The following is a 15,003-nucleotide window of genomic DNA, read 5'->3' as shown; positions in this document are numbered from 1 at the left end:
TTGTGTGTTCCAGCTCCTCCTGTTCCAGGCTCCCTAATATTTAATGACTAAACAAACTGGGTGAGTTGGTAATGCTTTTAATGGTCACGAGAGGTGTGCAGACCCAGGAAATTAGGACCGAGATCTCACCAATAAAGTCCCTAGGAAATACTCAATATGGCCAAAAGATACACTTGACCATCACACCAACTGTATGACTAAAAGTGTGTGGGCAGCTCTCCAAATTAATCACTTCAGGCATTTTAGTAAAAATAATTTTTAACTACCGTATTTATCGGCGTATAACGCGCACCTCAATATTTGGAGAAAATTTTAGGAACAAAGCTTAAATTTAAAATAAACAGCTTTGAACTCAGAACATTTTTTTTTAATCAAATGACATCTCACCAGTGCCCATGAATGCAGCCTCCTCAGCAGTGTCCAGCAATGCATCCTCATCAGCAGTGTCCATATATGCAGCCTCATCAGCAGTGTCCATATATGCAGCCTCATCAGCAGCGTCCATATATGCAGCCTCATCAGCAGCGTCCATATATGCAGCCTCATCAGCAGCGTCCATATATGCAGCCTCATCAGCAGCGTCCATATATGCAGCCTCATCAGCAGCGTCCATATATGCAGCCTCATCAGCAGTGTCCATATATGCAGCCTCATCAGCAGCGTCCATATATGCAGCCTCATCAGCAGCGTCCATATATGCAGCCTCATCAGCAGTGTCCATATATGCAGCCTCAGCAGCAGCGTCCATATATGCAGCCTCATCAGCAGCGTCCATATATGCAGCCTCATCAGCAGCATCCATATATGCAGCTTCATCAGCAGCGTCCATATATGCAGCCTCATCAGCAGCGTCCATATATGCAGCCTCATCAGCAGCATTCATATATGCAGCCTCATCAGCAGCGTCCATATATGCAGCCTCATCAGCAGTGTCCATATATGCAGCCTCATCAGCAGTGTCCATATATGCAGCCTCATCAGCAGCGTCCATATATGCAGCCTCAGCAGCGTCCATATATGCAGCCTCAGCAGCAGCGTCCATATATGCAGCCTCATCAGCAGCGTCCATATATGCAGCCTCAGCAGCAGCGTCCATATATGCAGCCTCATCAGCAGAGTCCATATATGCAGCCTCATCAGCAGAGTCCATATATGCAGCCTCATCAGCAGTGTCCATATATATGCAGCCTCATCAGCAGTGTCCATATATGCAGCCTCATCAGCAGTGGCCATGTATGCAGCCTCATCAGCAGTGGCCATATATGCAGCCTCATCAGCAGTGGCCATATATGCAGCCTCATCAGTAGTGGCCATGTATGCAGCCTCATCAGCAGTGGCCATGTATGCAGCCTCATCAGCAGTGGCCATATATGCAGCCTCATCAGCAGTGGCCATATATGCAGCCTCATCAGCAGTGGCCATATATGCAGCCTCATCAGCAGTGGTCATATATGCAGCCTCATCAGCAGTGGCCATGTATGCAGCCTCATCAGCAGTGGTTATATATGCAGCCTCATCAGCAGTGGCCATGTATGCAGCCTCATCAGCAGTGGCCATATATGCAGCCTCATCAGCAGTGGTCATATATGCAGCCTCATCAGCAGTGGCCATGTATGCAGCCTCATCAGCAGTGGCCATGTATGCAGCCTCATCAGCAGTGGCCATATATGCAGCCTCGCAAGCGCCATTGGAACTATCCAAATCTGTTTTAAAAAAGGCCGGGAAGCAGCGCCGAGAGCAGAAGGGGCGGGCCGGGCCGAGGAGAAGGAAGGACGAGTGAGCGCAGTCATCGGAAGTCCCGCCTCCTCTGCCGAGAAGTGTGACGTCTGTCATAGGCGGGACTTCCGATGACTGCGCTCGCTCGTTCTCCTCGGCCCGGCCCGCCCCGCCCCCTTCTGCTCTTATGACAGCTCGTCCTTCCTTCTCCTCGGCCCGGCCCGCCCCTTCTGCTCTCGGCGATGCTTCCTGGCCTTTTTTTTTTTTAATATTGGCGTATAACATGCACTGCTTCCTCCATTTTTAGGAGGAAAAATGTGTTATACGCCGATAAATACGGTACTTCAGCTCTGGAAGGTTTTACCCCCTTCATGACCAGGCTGTTTTTTGCTATTTAGCACTGTGCTACTTTAACTGGATATTGCAAAGTCATGCTACACTGCACCCAAATGAAATTTGTATCATTTTTTTTTCACACAAATTTTTTTTTTTTTTTTGGTTGTATTTGATCACCACTGGGACCAAAAATTATGAAAAGAAATATATTTTAATTTTCTGTTTTATAAAACGTATTAAAAAAAAAATTCAATTTCTTCATGAATTTATGCCAAAATGTTTTTTTGCTACGTCTTTGGAAAAAAAAAATCCTAATAGGTGTATATTGATTGGTTTGTATGAAAGTCTACAAACTATGGTGTATATATAAAGAAAATGCGAAGGCGCCTGGCCCTTTTCAAAGATGTTAAAAAACCTGCTGCCCTTTTAATTGTTAGGTAACAATAAATAAATAGATAAATGGTAAAAAGGCGCTGGTAATCTTAGGTGTAAAATATAAATTATTTGAAAGTGTGTGATCTTATTTAAAAACTTACTAAAAATTCACATAACCAGGTACAAATGCCAGTGGTGCATACATATACAATATATATAAATAATTAATATATAAAGTGCAAGTGCTGTACAACAATTTGTGCAAAAATAAAAAGTGCTTAAATGTGCAGCCACGGATATGTTAAATAACATGTACCATAAATAAATAATAAAACATTAAAAAAATATTGTGACTACTATTTCAGTGCTTAAGTGATTTTTTAAAGTGCTTATGGGTAGTTCATAGTCCAAGCCAATTCATGCAGGGAAAAAAACTTGAATGTATTAATTGCTTGGATCTTGGGTGCTCCGGTGATGGGGTGTGACACTCTTTGCTTCTTACCAGATTGAAGCAGGTCGCAAAGACCCCCAACGCCTGCGATCCCTTTTATATAGGTGGATCAGACCTTACGGACTCCTCTTTCTTTAAACAGAATATACTGCTCCTTTCTCCTATTTTTCCTTGTGCATTACTCATACGGGTGAGGGTAGAGCCCACATATAGAAAGACACATAAAACAGCCAAAATAGTGTAATACCGTTGATTTAATATAGGTGCATAGTAATTACAATGATTGGATCCTTACATTTAGTTGTGCCCTCCTGGCACTGGGCAATTCGCATAGGTTGCTGCGGGTATCAGGAAAAAAAGCTCTACGAGGATCTGCAGTACCCTCTCTTGAGTCTCCTTCTCCCCCTTCTAGCGTGCGGCAGTCGGCGTGTCTTAAAGATTAAAGGGTGACATTAATCTTGCCAAATATTGAAAACCTTCTAAATGGAAAGACACTGCTGAGATTTGAACTCAGGATCTCCTGTTTACTAGACAGGTGCTTTCACCAACTAAGCCACAGCGCCTCACTTCACGCCGAGCGCCGCACGCTAGAAGGGGGGAAGGAGACTCAAGAGAGGGTACTGCAGATCCTCGTAGAGCTTTTTTTCCTGATACCCGCAGCAATCAATGCGAATTGCCCAGTGCCAGGAGGGCACAACTAAATGTAAGGAGCCAATCATTGTAATTACTATGCACCTATATTAAATCAACAGTATTACACTATTTTGGCTGTTTTTATGTGTCTTTCTATATGTGGGCTCTACCCTCACCCGTATGAGTAATACACAAGGAAAAATAGGAGAAAGGAGCAGTATATTCTGTTTAAAGAAAGAGGAGTCCGTAAGGTCTGATCCACGTATATAAAAGGGATCGCAGGCGTTGGGGGTCTTTGCGACCTGCTTCAATCTGGTAAGAAGCAAAGAGTGTCACACCCCATCACCGGAGCACCCAAGATCCAAGCAATTAATACATTCAAGTTTTTTTCCCTGCATGAATTGACTTGGACTATGAACTACCCATAAGCACTTTAAAAAATCACTTAAGCACTGAAATAGTAGTCACAATATTTTTTTATTGTTTTATTATTTATTTATGGTACATGTTATTTAACATATCCGTGGCTGCGCATTTAAGCACTTTTTATTTTTGCACAAATTGTTGTACAGCACTTGCACTTTATATATTAATTATTTATATATATTGTATATGTATGCACCACTGGCATTTGTACCTGGTTATGTGAATTTTCAGTAAGTTTTTAAATAAGATCACACACTTTCAAATAATTTATATTTTACACCTAAGATTACCAGCGCCTTTTTACCATTTATCTATTTATGGTGTATATATACTGGAATATGTATTTAGTTTTTTATACTGGTAATGGTGGTGATGGCAGGAATGTGATGCATCGGTCAGTCTGACACCAACTGACACTTGGTGGGAACTGGCTGACACTGACATCACCAGTGACACTAATACAGTGATTAGTGATAATACTATACACTGTGACTGTACTGATAACACTGGCTGGGAAAGGGTTAACATCTCAGAGTAATCAAGGGGTTTAGAGTGTGCCTAAGTGTTAATGTGTGTATTATGTGCTGCTTTTTACTAAATACAGTAAACCCCCCTCCATTGCGGGGGTTACGTTCCGGACCCATCCGCGAAAAGAAAATCCGCGAAATAGAAAAACCCTATTAAAATACACACTGTAGGCATGTTTTTTTAACTGTCACTGTACTTTTAAAAGCATTTTAAGGTCTTTAAACACACTTTTGAAACAATAGAAACTCATTTAAACACATAAAAGATACTGAGAGACAGAGCAAGAGCTATGGAAAACACAAAAATATTTCATTTTCAATGATTTAATTAGTAAAATAACATCACAGAAAAAAACGCAATATACCGGGGAAAAACTGAACCGTAATGGAGCGGGGGTTTACTGTATCTTTGTTCTGTCTCCCTGCGCGCCCTGTACCCGAAAGAGGCCAGCGACGTACAGGTACGTCAGTGTGGCTTTAGGAGCCGACCGTCCGCAGTACAAAGCAGACCGGCAATCCTAAAGAGGTTAATACAAAGACATTTTAGACAGTTGTGCTCTCCTAACCTTGTGGTAACAGTTTGAGGAAGGCCATTTTCTGTTTCAGCATGACTGTACACCTGTGTACAATTCCAGCTCCATGAAGACATGGTTTGGTGTGGAGGAATATAAGTGTCCTGTACAGAGCCTTGACCTCAACCCTACTGAACACCTTTAGAAATTAAAATTTGGAAAGCAGATTGCAAGCCAGGTCTTCTCATCCAATGTCAATACCTGTCCTCCACAAATGTTTTTTTGGCTGAATGGGCACACATTTTCACCAACGTCTTCCACTGGACAACCTTTCCAGAAGAGAGTACGTTGTAATGGCTGTAGGTGGAAGCCATGGTCATGGTTTTGGAATGGGATGACCAACAAGCAAATAAAGGTGTGATGACCAGGTGTCCACCGACCTTCGGCCATATAGAACATAAAGAATATGTCAGGTTCTCTAACAATACTGTGGCTACTAAACTCCAAAATATCAGTTTTGGGTGGACTGATCCTTAAAACTGAACTTCAGCTTTTGATATTTACATAGTTACATAATGGCTGAGCGCTGATACTCTACTGTGTTCCGGGTATGAGACCGGAAGTCTCGACTCCAACCCGGAACACAGCATGGTATGCTGTATGTGGCCTCAGCTCAGGGCTGGCGCTACCACTAAGGCAAATTAGGCAGCCCCCTAGGGCGCACTGTAGCCTAGGGCGCCCGGCTGCTGGTTTCCCTACTCAGTCCCACTGCTGCCTGTGCTGTGCAGCCGCTCTGACCCATCACTAAATGTAGCTGCCGTGGCAGCACTGAGGAACAGACCTGATGTCACGGTCTCCCGAATCCTGACAGTCTCCGGAGACCTGACAGTGACAGATCAGAGGCGGTCTGCGCCTCAATGATCAATGACAGACAGGACAGTCTGTGACTTGTCTGTCTCTCTCAGAAACTCTCTGGTGCCAGTCGAGCTTTGGAAGTGGTGATCGTTCGATTCGTCTGTCCCTGGCTAGTCCCTCCCATCAGTGCCATTACTCCCATGATGAGCTATGCTCTTCCCCTCCCCCCCTTCCTTTTATTCACCAAAATGTTTTATTGAATTTCCTGGGCACCCTGCACTTTAATCACCTTAAATATATTTTGAAGGACTGTATGGACATTATGCACTTTATATAGCACCCCTGCACTTTGTATATCTACTTTATTTATTCACAAGTGTATGTCTAGATTGACACCGATTATTCATTTTTGCTACAATTCATTTTATTGATGGTTTATCACTGAATATTTTAATCATTTTTTTGCACATTTCACCAATCAATTTGATATTCACTGTTTATTAATTTCATTTTATCTATTATCAAGTTTTTGACTGATTATATGTAGAATTTTATTTGGATCTATTTCTTCTATCATCGCCTATATTACCTCTGTGCTTTTAGACATCTCTGGAGATTTTAAATAATTGTGGTTGGAAGTTTTTAGACTTACACTATCCCCGACTGTGTTTTATTTATATATGGAATATTTATTTTGGATCATCCCACTTTTTATGCATTTTGTAGCTTTTTAGAATTATCCAGTTTTATTTCTCGTGTGGATACAGTTAGAGTGGTTCATCTTAAAGAGTGGAGCGCTGATTTTCTGATTTTCAATATCACCCTTAGGTTATACTGCCACCTAGTGGATGATATGACACAGTCTTTTCTTTAGCTCTGCTCTTAAGACTTGCCTATCTGATACTACCCTTTTTTTATTAGATTATTTTTGCCTCTTCAATCAAGACCCTTTTCTAAATTGCTGCTGGAGCCTTATGTGTTAGTTTGCGTCTGGTGCAGTCCTCCTTAGCCTGGCTTTTGGAATACTGTATTCAGACCCTGCTGTACTGTATGCAGAGATAGCCTGGAAGCGACCTTCAGGCACTGAGTTCCACGTGGGACAATTTCCATAACTTTAGGACTAACATTAGTCCTAAAGTACCCCCAACAAGCCATGTTTTGAAAATTTCCGGTAGTGATCATTTAGATGTGCACCAGCCTATGCCACTCCTCTGAAAAGCAATCCATTAATCACTTTTCAAAGAGTGGTTATTGGGTGACTAGGAGGCGATATGTCACCTCCTCTCTGCCTGTTTTAAACCTAAAAAGCCCAAACCACCTTGAATTGATTGGGTTTGGTGACAGGTGGTTTCATTTTTACAACTCAAAGACTCTGCATGTCCTTGTTTAGGTGGGTGATCAGGGGTTGTCAAACTGTGGCTCAACTGCCTGCTTTACTACCCCCTTGCCACCACTGTGAATGACGCTGACCCGGTAAGACCCCTGGTGGCCACTTCTTGGGCTCTTCCATATCCTTTGGATCTTCTTCTGTTCCGAGGAGTGATTTACCATCCTGAATGATTTTTGTACTGTAGACAGCAGTATAACCCAAGAAGGAAAGACTTTGTGTCCCTCAATAGACTACAAGAAAAGGAGTAAAAAATCCAAATTTTTTTCAATGGAGCACACCAGAAATGTGTTGCTGTGCGATTCTGAGGTGCGTCAGGTTCCATTTAAAATCAATAGCAATTCAACCCCTGTTCTATGCCATACCACGCTCTGTGGTAATGTGCTGTAAAAGCAAGTTATTTATTGTGTTTTTGTAACACATTAGTGTAAATACTGTAGGCCCCAGTATGTGAATTTCCATAATTTGGAGCATATTTCCAGGTACTTGCTGCTATGTTTCTGGAACAGGAAGTGCAGGGAAATCTCCCTAATGGGGACACGGACAGAATTTAAAACCTGACATTGCTTCTAGCCCATTCACGCTCTATTCTAAAACCCATAATAAGCAAAGATTTGGCTGCAGTCACCCTATAAAGTGAACCTAGATAAAATTTGATCTACTTATCTATATAAGGAAAATGGATGCATATAGATATGAATGTTAACATTTACTAGTATCGTACTACCAGTAAATCGTACTACTACCTCTGAAAATGCCTTCACTGTTCTTTCTCCTTACTACATGGAAACCATCTTTATTTAGGCATCAATCAGGGTCAGCAACTACTTCTGGAACTAAAACTAGTCATACACACACGTCTCTTGTTCAGTCTGCAGGCTGAGCAAGAGAAATCCAATAACTTTTTCCTTTCATTCTAAATGACATGAATGGAGAGCAATCTATGGTGCTAGCTTTTGTATTTAGGCAGTGCTGCGGCTTCAATACCCCAAAAGTGACTGCATTTGATAGACCGAAATCAGAAATTTAATAGACCTAAATTCAAGATGTTAAGATGTTTAAGATGCTGGCTCAGATATAACACAATCCTATAAAATTGCTTTGGCTTGCTGCGGTGTGCCTTGGCTGGAGGTTTATTTGCTATACCTTTACTTACATAGCTGTGTACTTCTGCAACCTGAATGTCCTGTACCCTTTTTTCTGAATGTTAAAAATTATTAAAATTTAAAATTGTCAGTTCTCAAAAAAAATTCCTTTGGCTGCCAGTAACGTTTATGTCCTTTGCTATGTACACACATAGCTTCATACACCTCAGCAAACTCCTGCTTCCTCTTAGAGACCAACCAGCATACAATCCATCATCCACAACTACTTCCTGAGCTGCCTCTCATTCTATGACCTTCCAGCATAAAAATCCATCACAATCTCACACAAGATAGCCACATTGGTGCCTCCTTGCGACCTGCCACTGAACAGTAATTACTGGGCAGGGAAAATTTTAGGTGGCCATAGATGGTTTGAATCTTGGCAGGTTTAGCAGGGACCATCTGAAATTCGATCCATGCATTGGCAGGCTTTTGTATCCAAGGCAATCCATCAATCAACTTGGGTACAATTAGCATGTTGGATTTTCATATCAATTATTGGACTGCTAAAGCCGCTGGGAACCTCTTACTGTGATCGGTGATGGATCTCTAAAGCTGCCACTGGAAGAACTATAGGGACACTGCTAGATGTGCAGCAGGTACTATGGAGAAATGAATCCTTGGTCTCTTATAAAATTGCTTTCCAATGAGAGAGAGGGAGTCAGCCTGACAACAGGCCCAGGTGAGACCCTCAGAAACAGACTTCTCTCTCCCTGTGGAAAGCACTCAGATAAGAGACAAGGATCGCTCTTGCCAACCCCCTTGTGACTATAGGATAAAGGATTTCCTGCTGTCACAGAAAGCAGGGGCCAGATACATTTCCAGTGACTCTGTTGTGAAATTTGAGGACTAATTTTACTTCTGCTACACAGATCATCTAGCAGCATCCCAGTGCTTTTTCAGCGGCAGCTTAAGCAGTGCTTCCGCCATCACATTGAGGGGTCCCAGTGGCTTTAGTGGTCCACCCAGTGGCAGTTCACACTCCCTCTGCTTTAGGACTTCTGTCTATCCTAGCCCCTGCCCCCGGAGGAATCCCTTCCACAAAGTCAGTGTTCTCCCAGTGGGAGGAGCCATCCCCACACAGTGATTACTGCCAGTGGCTGTAATAGCTGACAGGCTGGTTGTACCCAAGTTGATCAATCTTGGGTACAATCAGTCTGCCCATACATGGTGCAAGTCTCGGCTGAACCGACTGAGATTCGAACACTCTATGGCCGGCTTTACACACAAATTATTATCTTTTTTTGCACTTTTTGTTTCTTGTTAGACTTCAGTTTGAAGTAAAGTTTCTTGAGGTGAGCACATATTGTTGGGGGTAGTGGGAGTATTTGGCTTTTATCTAATGATTAACAAATCTCTGTTGTAATGTTATAGGCTAAGTTCAGTTTTACAGAAAAAATAATAAATACACATATTTTTGCAGGGAAAAAAAAGGATGTGGATTTGTTATCTTTTCTTGCAGTAGCCTGGAAAGTATTGCATTGGTGATCAATAGATCATGGGTGCAATGTCAGGCTCCTGCAGACATGTCCTCCAGGTTTCAGCCCGTTCCTCTGTACGGACTTTCTGTTTTTTAGCTGGAGGGCATGCCAGTAGAGTACAAGAAAGCTCAGCTCATCTGCTTCCCTGTAGCCTATTGAAACTACAAGTCTATTTTCAGCAGATGGTTTATTCATTCACAGGAATCTGCGAATGAATGACACGGCTGTGTGGGTAGAGTCCCGCACAGCCACGCTGTTTCAAAAAGTGACAGCGGGTTTGGGGAGAACACCACCCCGCTCACTGTCACAGGGAGGAGGGATCAGGGTGGAGAGAGGGCAGTAGAAGCTGGAACATGTTACCTGTTCTACCCTGAATAGAGGAACCTGTAATATTGTCCAAAGGGGATTTTATCCTTTAAACCTTAGCAATCCATTAGGATTTATTTATTTATTTTAATTTTTGCTTCCACAACTTCATTTTATTAATTATTACTTACCTTTTTAAAGTGGTTTTAAAGGCTGAAGGTTTTTTATCTTCATGCATACTATGTGCATTCATTGTGCAGGTTCTCCCTCAGCCCCCCATTACTTACCTAAGCCTGATTTCAACCCAGTGATGTGCAGGAAAGTGGAGGCTCACCCGTGTCTCTCGCTCCTCACTGGCTGAGATGCAGAAGCCATTGGCTCCCACTGCTGCCAATCACAGCCAGTGAGGAGGGAATGGGGGCGGGGCTGAACCACACTTATTGTGTCTTATGGACACAGACAGCGAGGCTCAGAAGCGAGCGTGTGTAAAGCCGGCCATAGAGGGTTAGAATCTCGGCTGTTTCAGCAGAGATAGGGCGAAATTTGAACCATGTATGGGCAGGCTGATTGTACCTAAGTTGAGTGATCAACTTTGGTACAACCAGCCTGTCAGCTATTACAGCCGCTAGCAGTAATCACCGTGTGGGGATGGTTCCCCCTACTGGGAGGACACAATTACTTTGTGGAAGGGATTCCCCCATCAACACATGGTTGCAGGAAAGCGAATTGCTCCATTTATCACCAGCTTAAGCCATCCTGCAGTGTATAGATCTTGTGAAGGAAAATTTATAGATATGCAAACGAAAATCAATCAAGACCACGAAAAAATAAAAATATATATATATATCCAGACACAGTAATTTCATCCAAAGATAAATTGATTCACTTACGATATCTACATCACACATATTTTACTCCCAAAAGGCTTTTCTTGAAGCTGCTTGCTATGGGGGCACTCAAACAGGCTCGTTTCTGAGCCCTGCTCTCTGTGTCCATAAGACACAGTAAGTGTGGCTCAGCCCTGCCCCCGTTCCGTCCTCACTGGCTGTGATTGGCAGCAGCCGAAGCCAATGAGAAACGGGAGACATGGGTGAGCCTCGGCTTTCGTGCACATCACTGAATTGAGATCAGGCTTAGGTAAGTAATGGGGGGCTGACTTAGAACCTGAAAACTGAATGCACATAGAATGCATGAAGATAAAAAAAACCTTCAGCCTTGAAAACCACTTTAAAAGGTAAGTAATGGTTGATAATGAAATGAAGTTGTGGAAGCAGGAGAGAGTGAGCCAGAGCGCCAGCGGGCGACCCAAGAAGAGAAGGATCGGGGCTGCTTTGTGCAAAACCAAGCGGCTTGTGATGGGGGCGCCCAGAGTGCCAGCAGGGGACCATTAAACAGAACAGGTATATATAATGCTATTTAAAACAAAAAACTGATTTTATAAACCTTTTAATGATACTGAATGTGACTACAATTGTGAATTTAACTGTTGCCTTTATTGAGAAGTCCTGGTTTCTAACTGTAACCTCAGACGTGCGTTACCAAAAAGCAGCCTGAGAGCCACCCTGCGAATGGATAGAAAGCGTGGAATTTGTGACTTTTATTGTATTTTTTAGTGACCTTTCTGTAAACGTAATAACCATTACTGCTGATAAGCTTAGGCCCATTCTGACCAGTTATTACGAACAGAAGACCTTTCCCCCCAGAAAAGACACACAGACTTGTTTAAATTAGAATTAGGGCAAGGCCACAGCTTTATTGAACTTACCAACTGTAACAATATTAAATTACCACATAACGATGCTATTAGGTTTTGTAGGGGCCTGCTTCTTGTTCAAGTGGCCCTTGGCTGGCATGGATGGATCAGGGCTGGCTCGGTAAAGAAAGTTTGTAACGCCATGGGTAGCTGGTCAGTTTCCACTGTCAGGAAGGCCTCGTATTCTTCCGGTGACCTCTATTATCCAGGTCCTCTAACTTTCTCTGTAGTTTAATGAGCTGGCGAGAATACAGGAGAGAGTCTTCTTGAATGTCCCTGATGTCTTCATAATGGTGACTCACTTTCTCTTCCACCTCCAGGGGTAGTCTGCTACCCCTCTGAGCTAAACAAGGCAGATCACTGTTCGGACAGGGGAGAAGAGGGAGATCTTATGTTCCTGCTAAGCAGGAACATGGATCTCTCTCTTCCCCCAGTCAGACCACCCCCCACACAGTAAGCACCCCATAGGGACACATTTAACCCTTTGATTGCCCCTGATGTTAACCCTTCCCTGCCAGTGTCATTAGTACAGTACCAGTGCATATTTTTAGCACTGATCACTGAAATAATGTCACTTGTCCCTAAAAAATTGTCAAAAGTGTCAGGTATCCGATTTGTCCACCGCTATGTCGCAGTCCCGGTAAACATCGCTAATCCGAAATAAAAACTCCATATAAATATCCCATAGTTTGTAAACACAATATCTTTTGCGCAAACCAATCAATATACGCTTATTGGGATTTTATTTGTTTTACCAAAAATATGTAGCAGAATACATGTTGGCCTAAACTGATGAAGAAATTCGATTTTTTTCCATTTTTTTATTGGATATGTTTTGTAGCAGAAATTAAAAAATATTGTTTTTTTTTTTCAAAATTGTCACTCATTTTTTGTTTATAGCACAAAAAAAAAAAACACAGAGGTGATTAAATACCACCAAAAGAAAGCTCTGTTTGTGGGGAAAAAAAGACAGAAATTTTAGTTGGGTACAGCATCGCACGACCGCGCAATTGTCAGTTAAAGTAACGCCGTGCCGTATTGCAAAAAATGGCCTGGTCATTAAGGGGTAAAACCATCTGGGACTGAAGTGGTTAAAGAGGAACTTCAGAGGTAGTGTTCTGCCATACAAAGCCTGCCTGCTCACTGATTGTGGCAATGGGCCTTTAGGTTCACATTAAAGCAGAGCTCCACCCAAAAGTGGATCTTCCACTTATCTGTCTCCTCTCCCCCTCCAGTGCCATGTTTGGCACCTTTTGGGGGGGGGGAGCGGGTACCTGTTTTTACCTGTCCCCACTTCCGTCGGAGCTTGCCACGGCGAGGTACAGCAGAAGTTTGGCCCCCTCCTCCTCCTTCCTCTGCTGCCGGGCCAGTAAGCGAGTGCAGCGGACACCGGAGCTTGATTTGGCTGCTCAGCATGCACCGAAGTGTTTCCATGTGTGAAGGTAACCTGAAGAAATAAAGTTTTTTTTTTTTTTTTGTCATTGGGGTCAGCACCTCATTTATTCGCTCAGCAGATGCGCTTTTGCCGAGCATTAAGAGAGCCCAACACTCCCCTTTCTAGACGAGCACCCAGAAAGCTTGGGTCGCCATAAAGCCCCTTTCATTTTTAAAAGCCCCAGATAGTCCTAAAAGCACCTCTGTCTATTAAAAAAAAAAAAACATCAATCCTTCAAGACCTTATTCAAATACAGTTTTAGTATTTTTTCTTTAATCATAACAAGTAGATTGGGACCCCGGTTTAGTACCATGCACAAGTAATTTTTAAAAAAATGTCCACACCCCTGGGAAACAGTTTTCTATGTGCCCTGTTCACACCATACATGTGCAGTGCTGTGCAGTAAAGTGAAGCTAAAAGGACATTGTATGAACAAGGCCTAAATGATAAAAATAAAAAAATCTTCCTCACCATATAGCTGGCTAATCAACCTTCTTTTTCTTTTTGAGAGATGTGTTTAAAAAAAAAGAAAAAAAAATCCGGCCTCCTCCTGTCCTCATAGCCGGCAATTCATGCTTCATTTTCTTTTTGTGAGATGTGTTTTTAAAAAAAATCCAGCCTCCTCCTCCCCTTATATTTGGACAGTCGTGCTCCTTTTATCTTTTTGAGAGATGTGTTTAAAAAAAAAAAAAAATCCGGCCTCCTCCTCCCCTTATAGCCGGGCCAATCACGCTTCTTTTTGCGAGATGTGTTTAAAAAAAAAAAGCAAAATCTGGCCTCCTTCTCCCCTTATAGCCAGCCAATCATGCCCATTTTTGTGAGATGTTTTTTAAAAAAACAAATCCGGCCTCCTCCTCCCCTTATATTTGGACAATCATGCTCCTTTATCTTTTTGAGAGATGTGTTTAAAAAAAAAAATCCGGCCTCCTCCTCCCCTTATAGCCGGGCCAATCACGCTCCTTTTTGCGAGATGTGTTTAAAAAAAACTAAATAAATCTGGCCTCCTCCTCCCCTTATAGCCAGCCAATCACGCTCCTTTTTGCGAGATGTGTTTAAAAAAAACTAAATCTGGCCTCCTCCTCCCCTTATAGCCAGCCAATCACGCCCCTTTTTGTGAGATGTGTTTTAAAAAAACCTTATAGTATTCGTATATATATATATATATATATATATATATGTATGTTTCGGGAGGCACGCTCTCTTCCTCATATATACTAAGCATCCAATTTCTACAACATTTCCCCCCTGTTTATACTCATTTATGACAGTTCTGTCAGCACCTCAGCTTTTAGGAGTTCACCAAGGTCCATCATATAGTTTATACATGAGAGTCTGGGGTATGATTCTTGTACTCGTCCTCATCTAGTTCAGAGTGAAGTCCCAAATATAGTTAATTTAAATCCTTTTGGAGAAACATAGTTTTTGTCAAAGATGAATCGCTGAAGGAGTCCTCGGACACAGGGAATGCCACAGCAACCACACAGGGTTAGCACAGTGGCGGCCATTACTATCGAGATCAACATATATTCCTTATCAGCTCACCCCACTTACCGAACCATGTCTCAAAGAGTCCAGTCAGGGGGTTTTCCACGCCAGAATTTTTCTGCCAGTGCTTCAGACAGCATCTGCAATCCTTGCAGGGCCTTCGTTATGCTACCATCGGGG

This window comes from Pelophylax lessonae (assembly GCF_965119305.1).
Source record: "Pelophylax lessonae genome assembly, chromosome: 3".
NCBI lineage: Eukaryota > Metazoa > Chordata > Amphibia > Anura > Ranidae > Pelophylax > Pelophylax lessonae.
Note: the sequence above shows the minus strand (reverse complement) of the source record.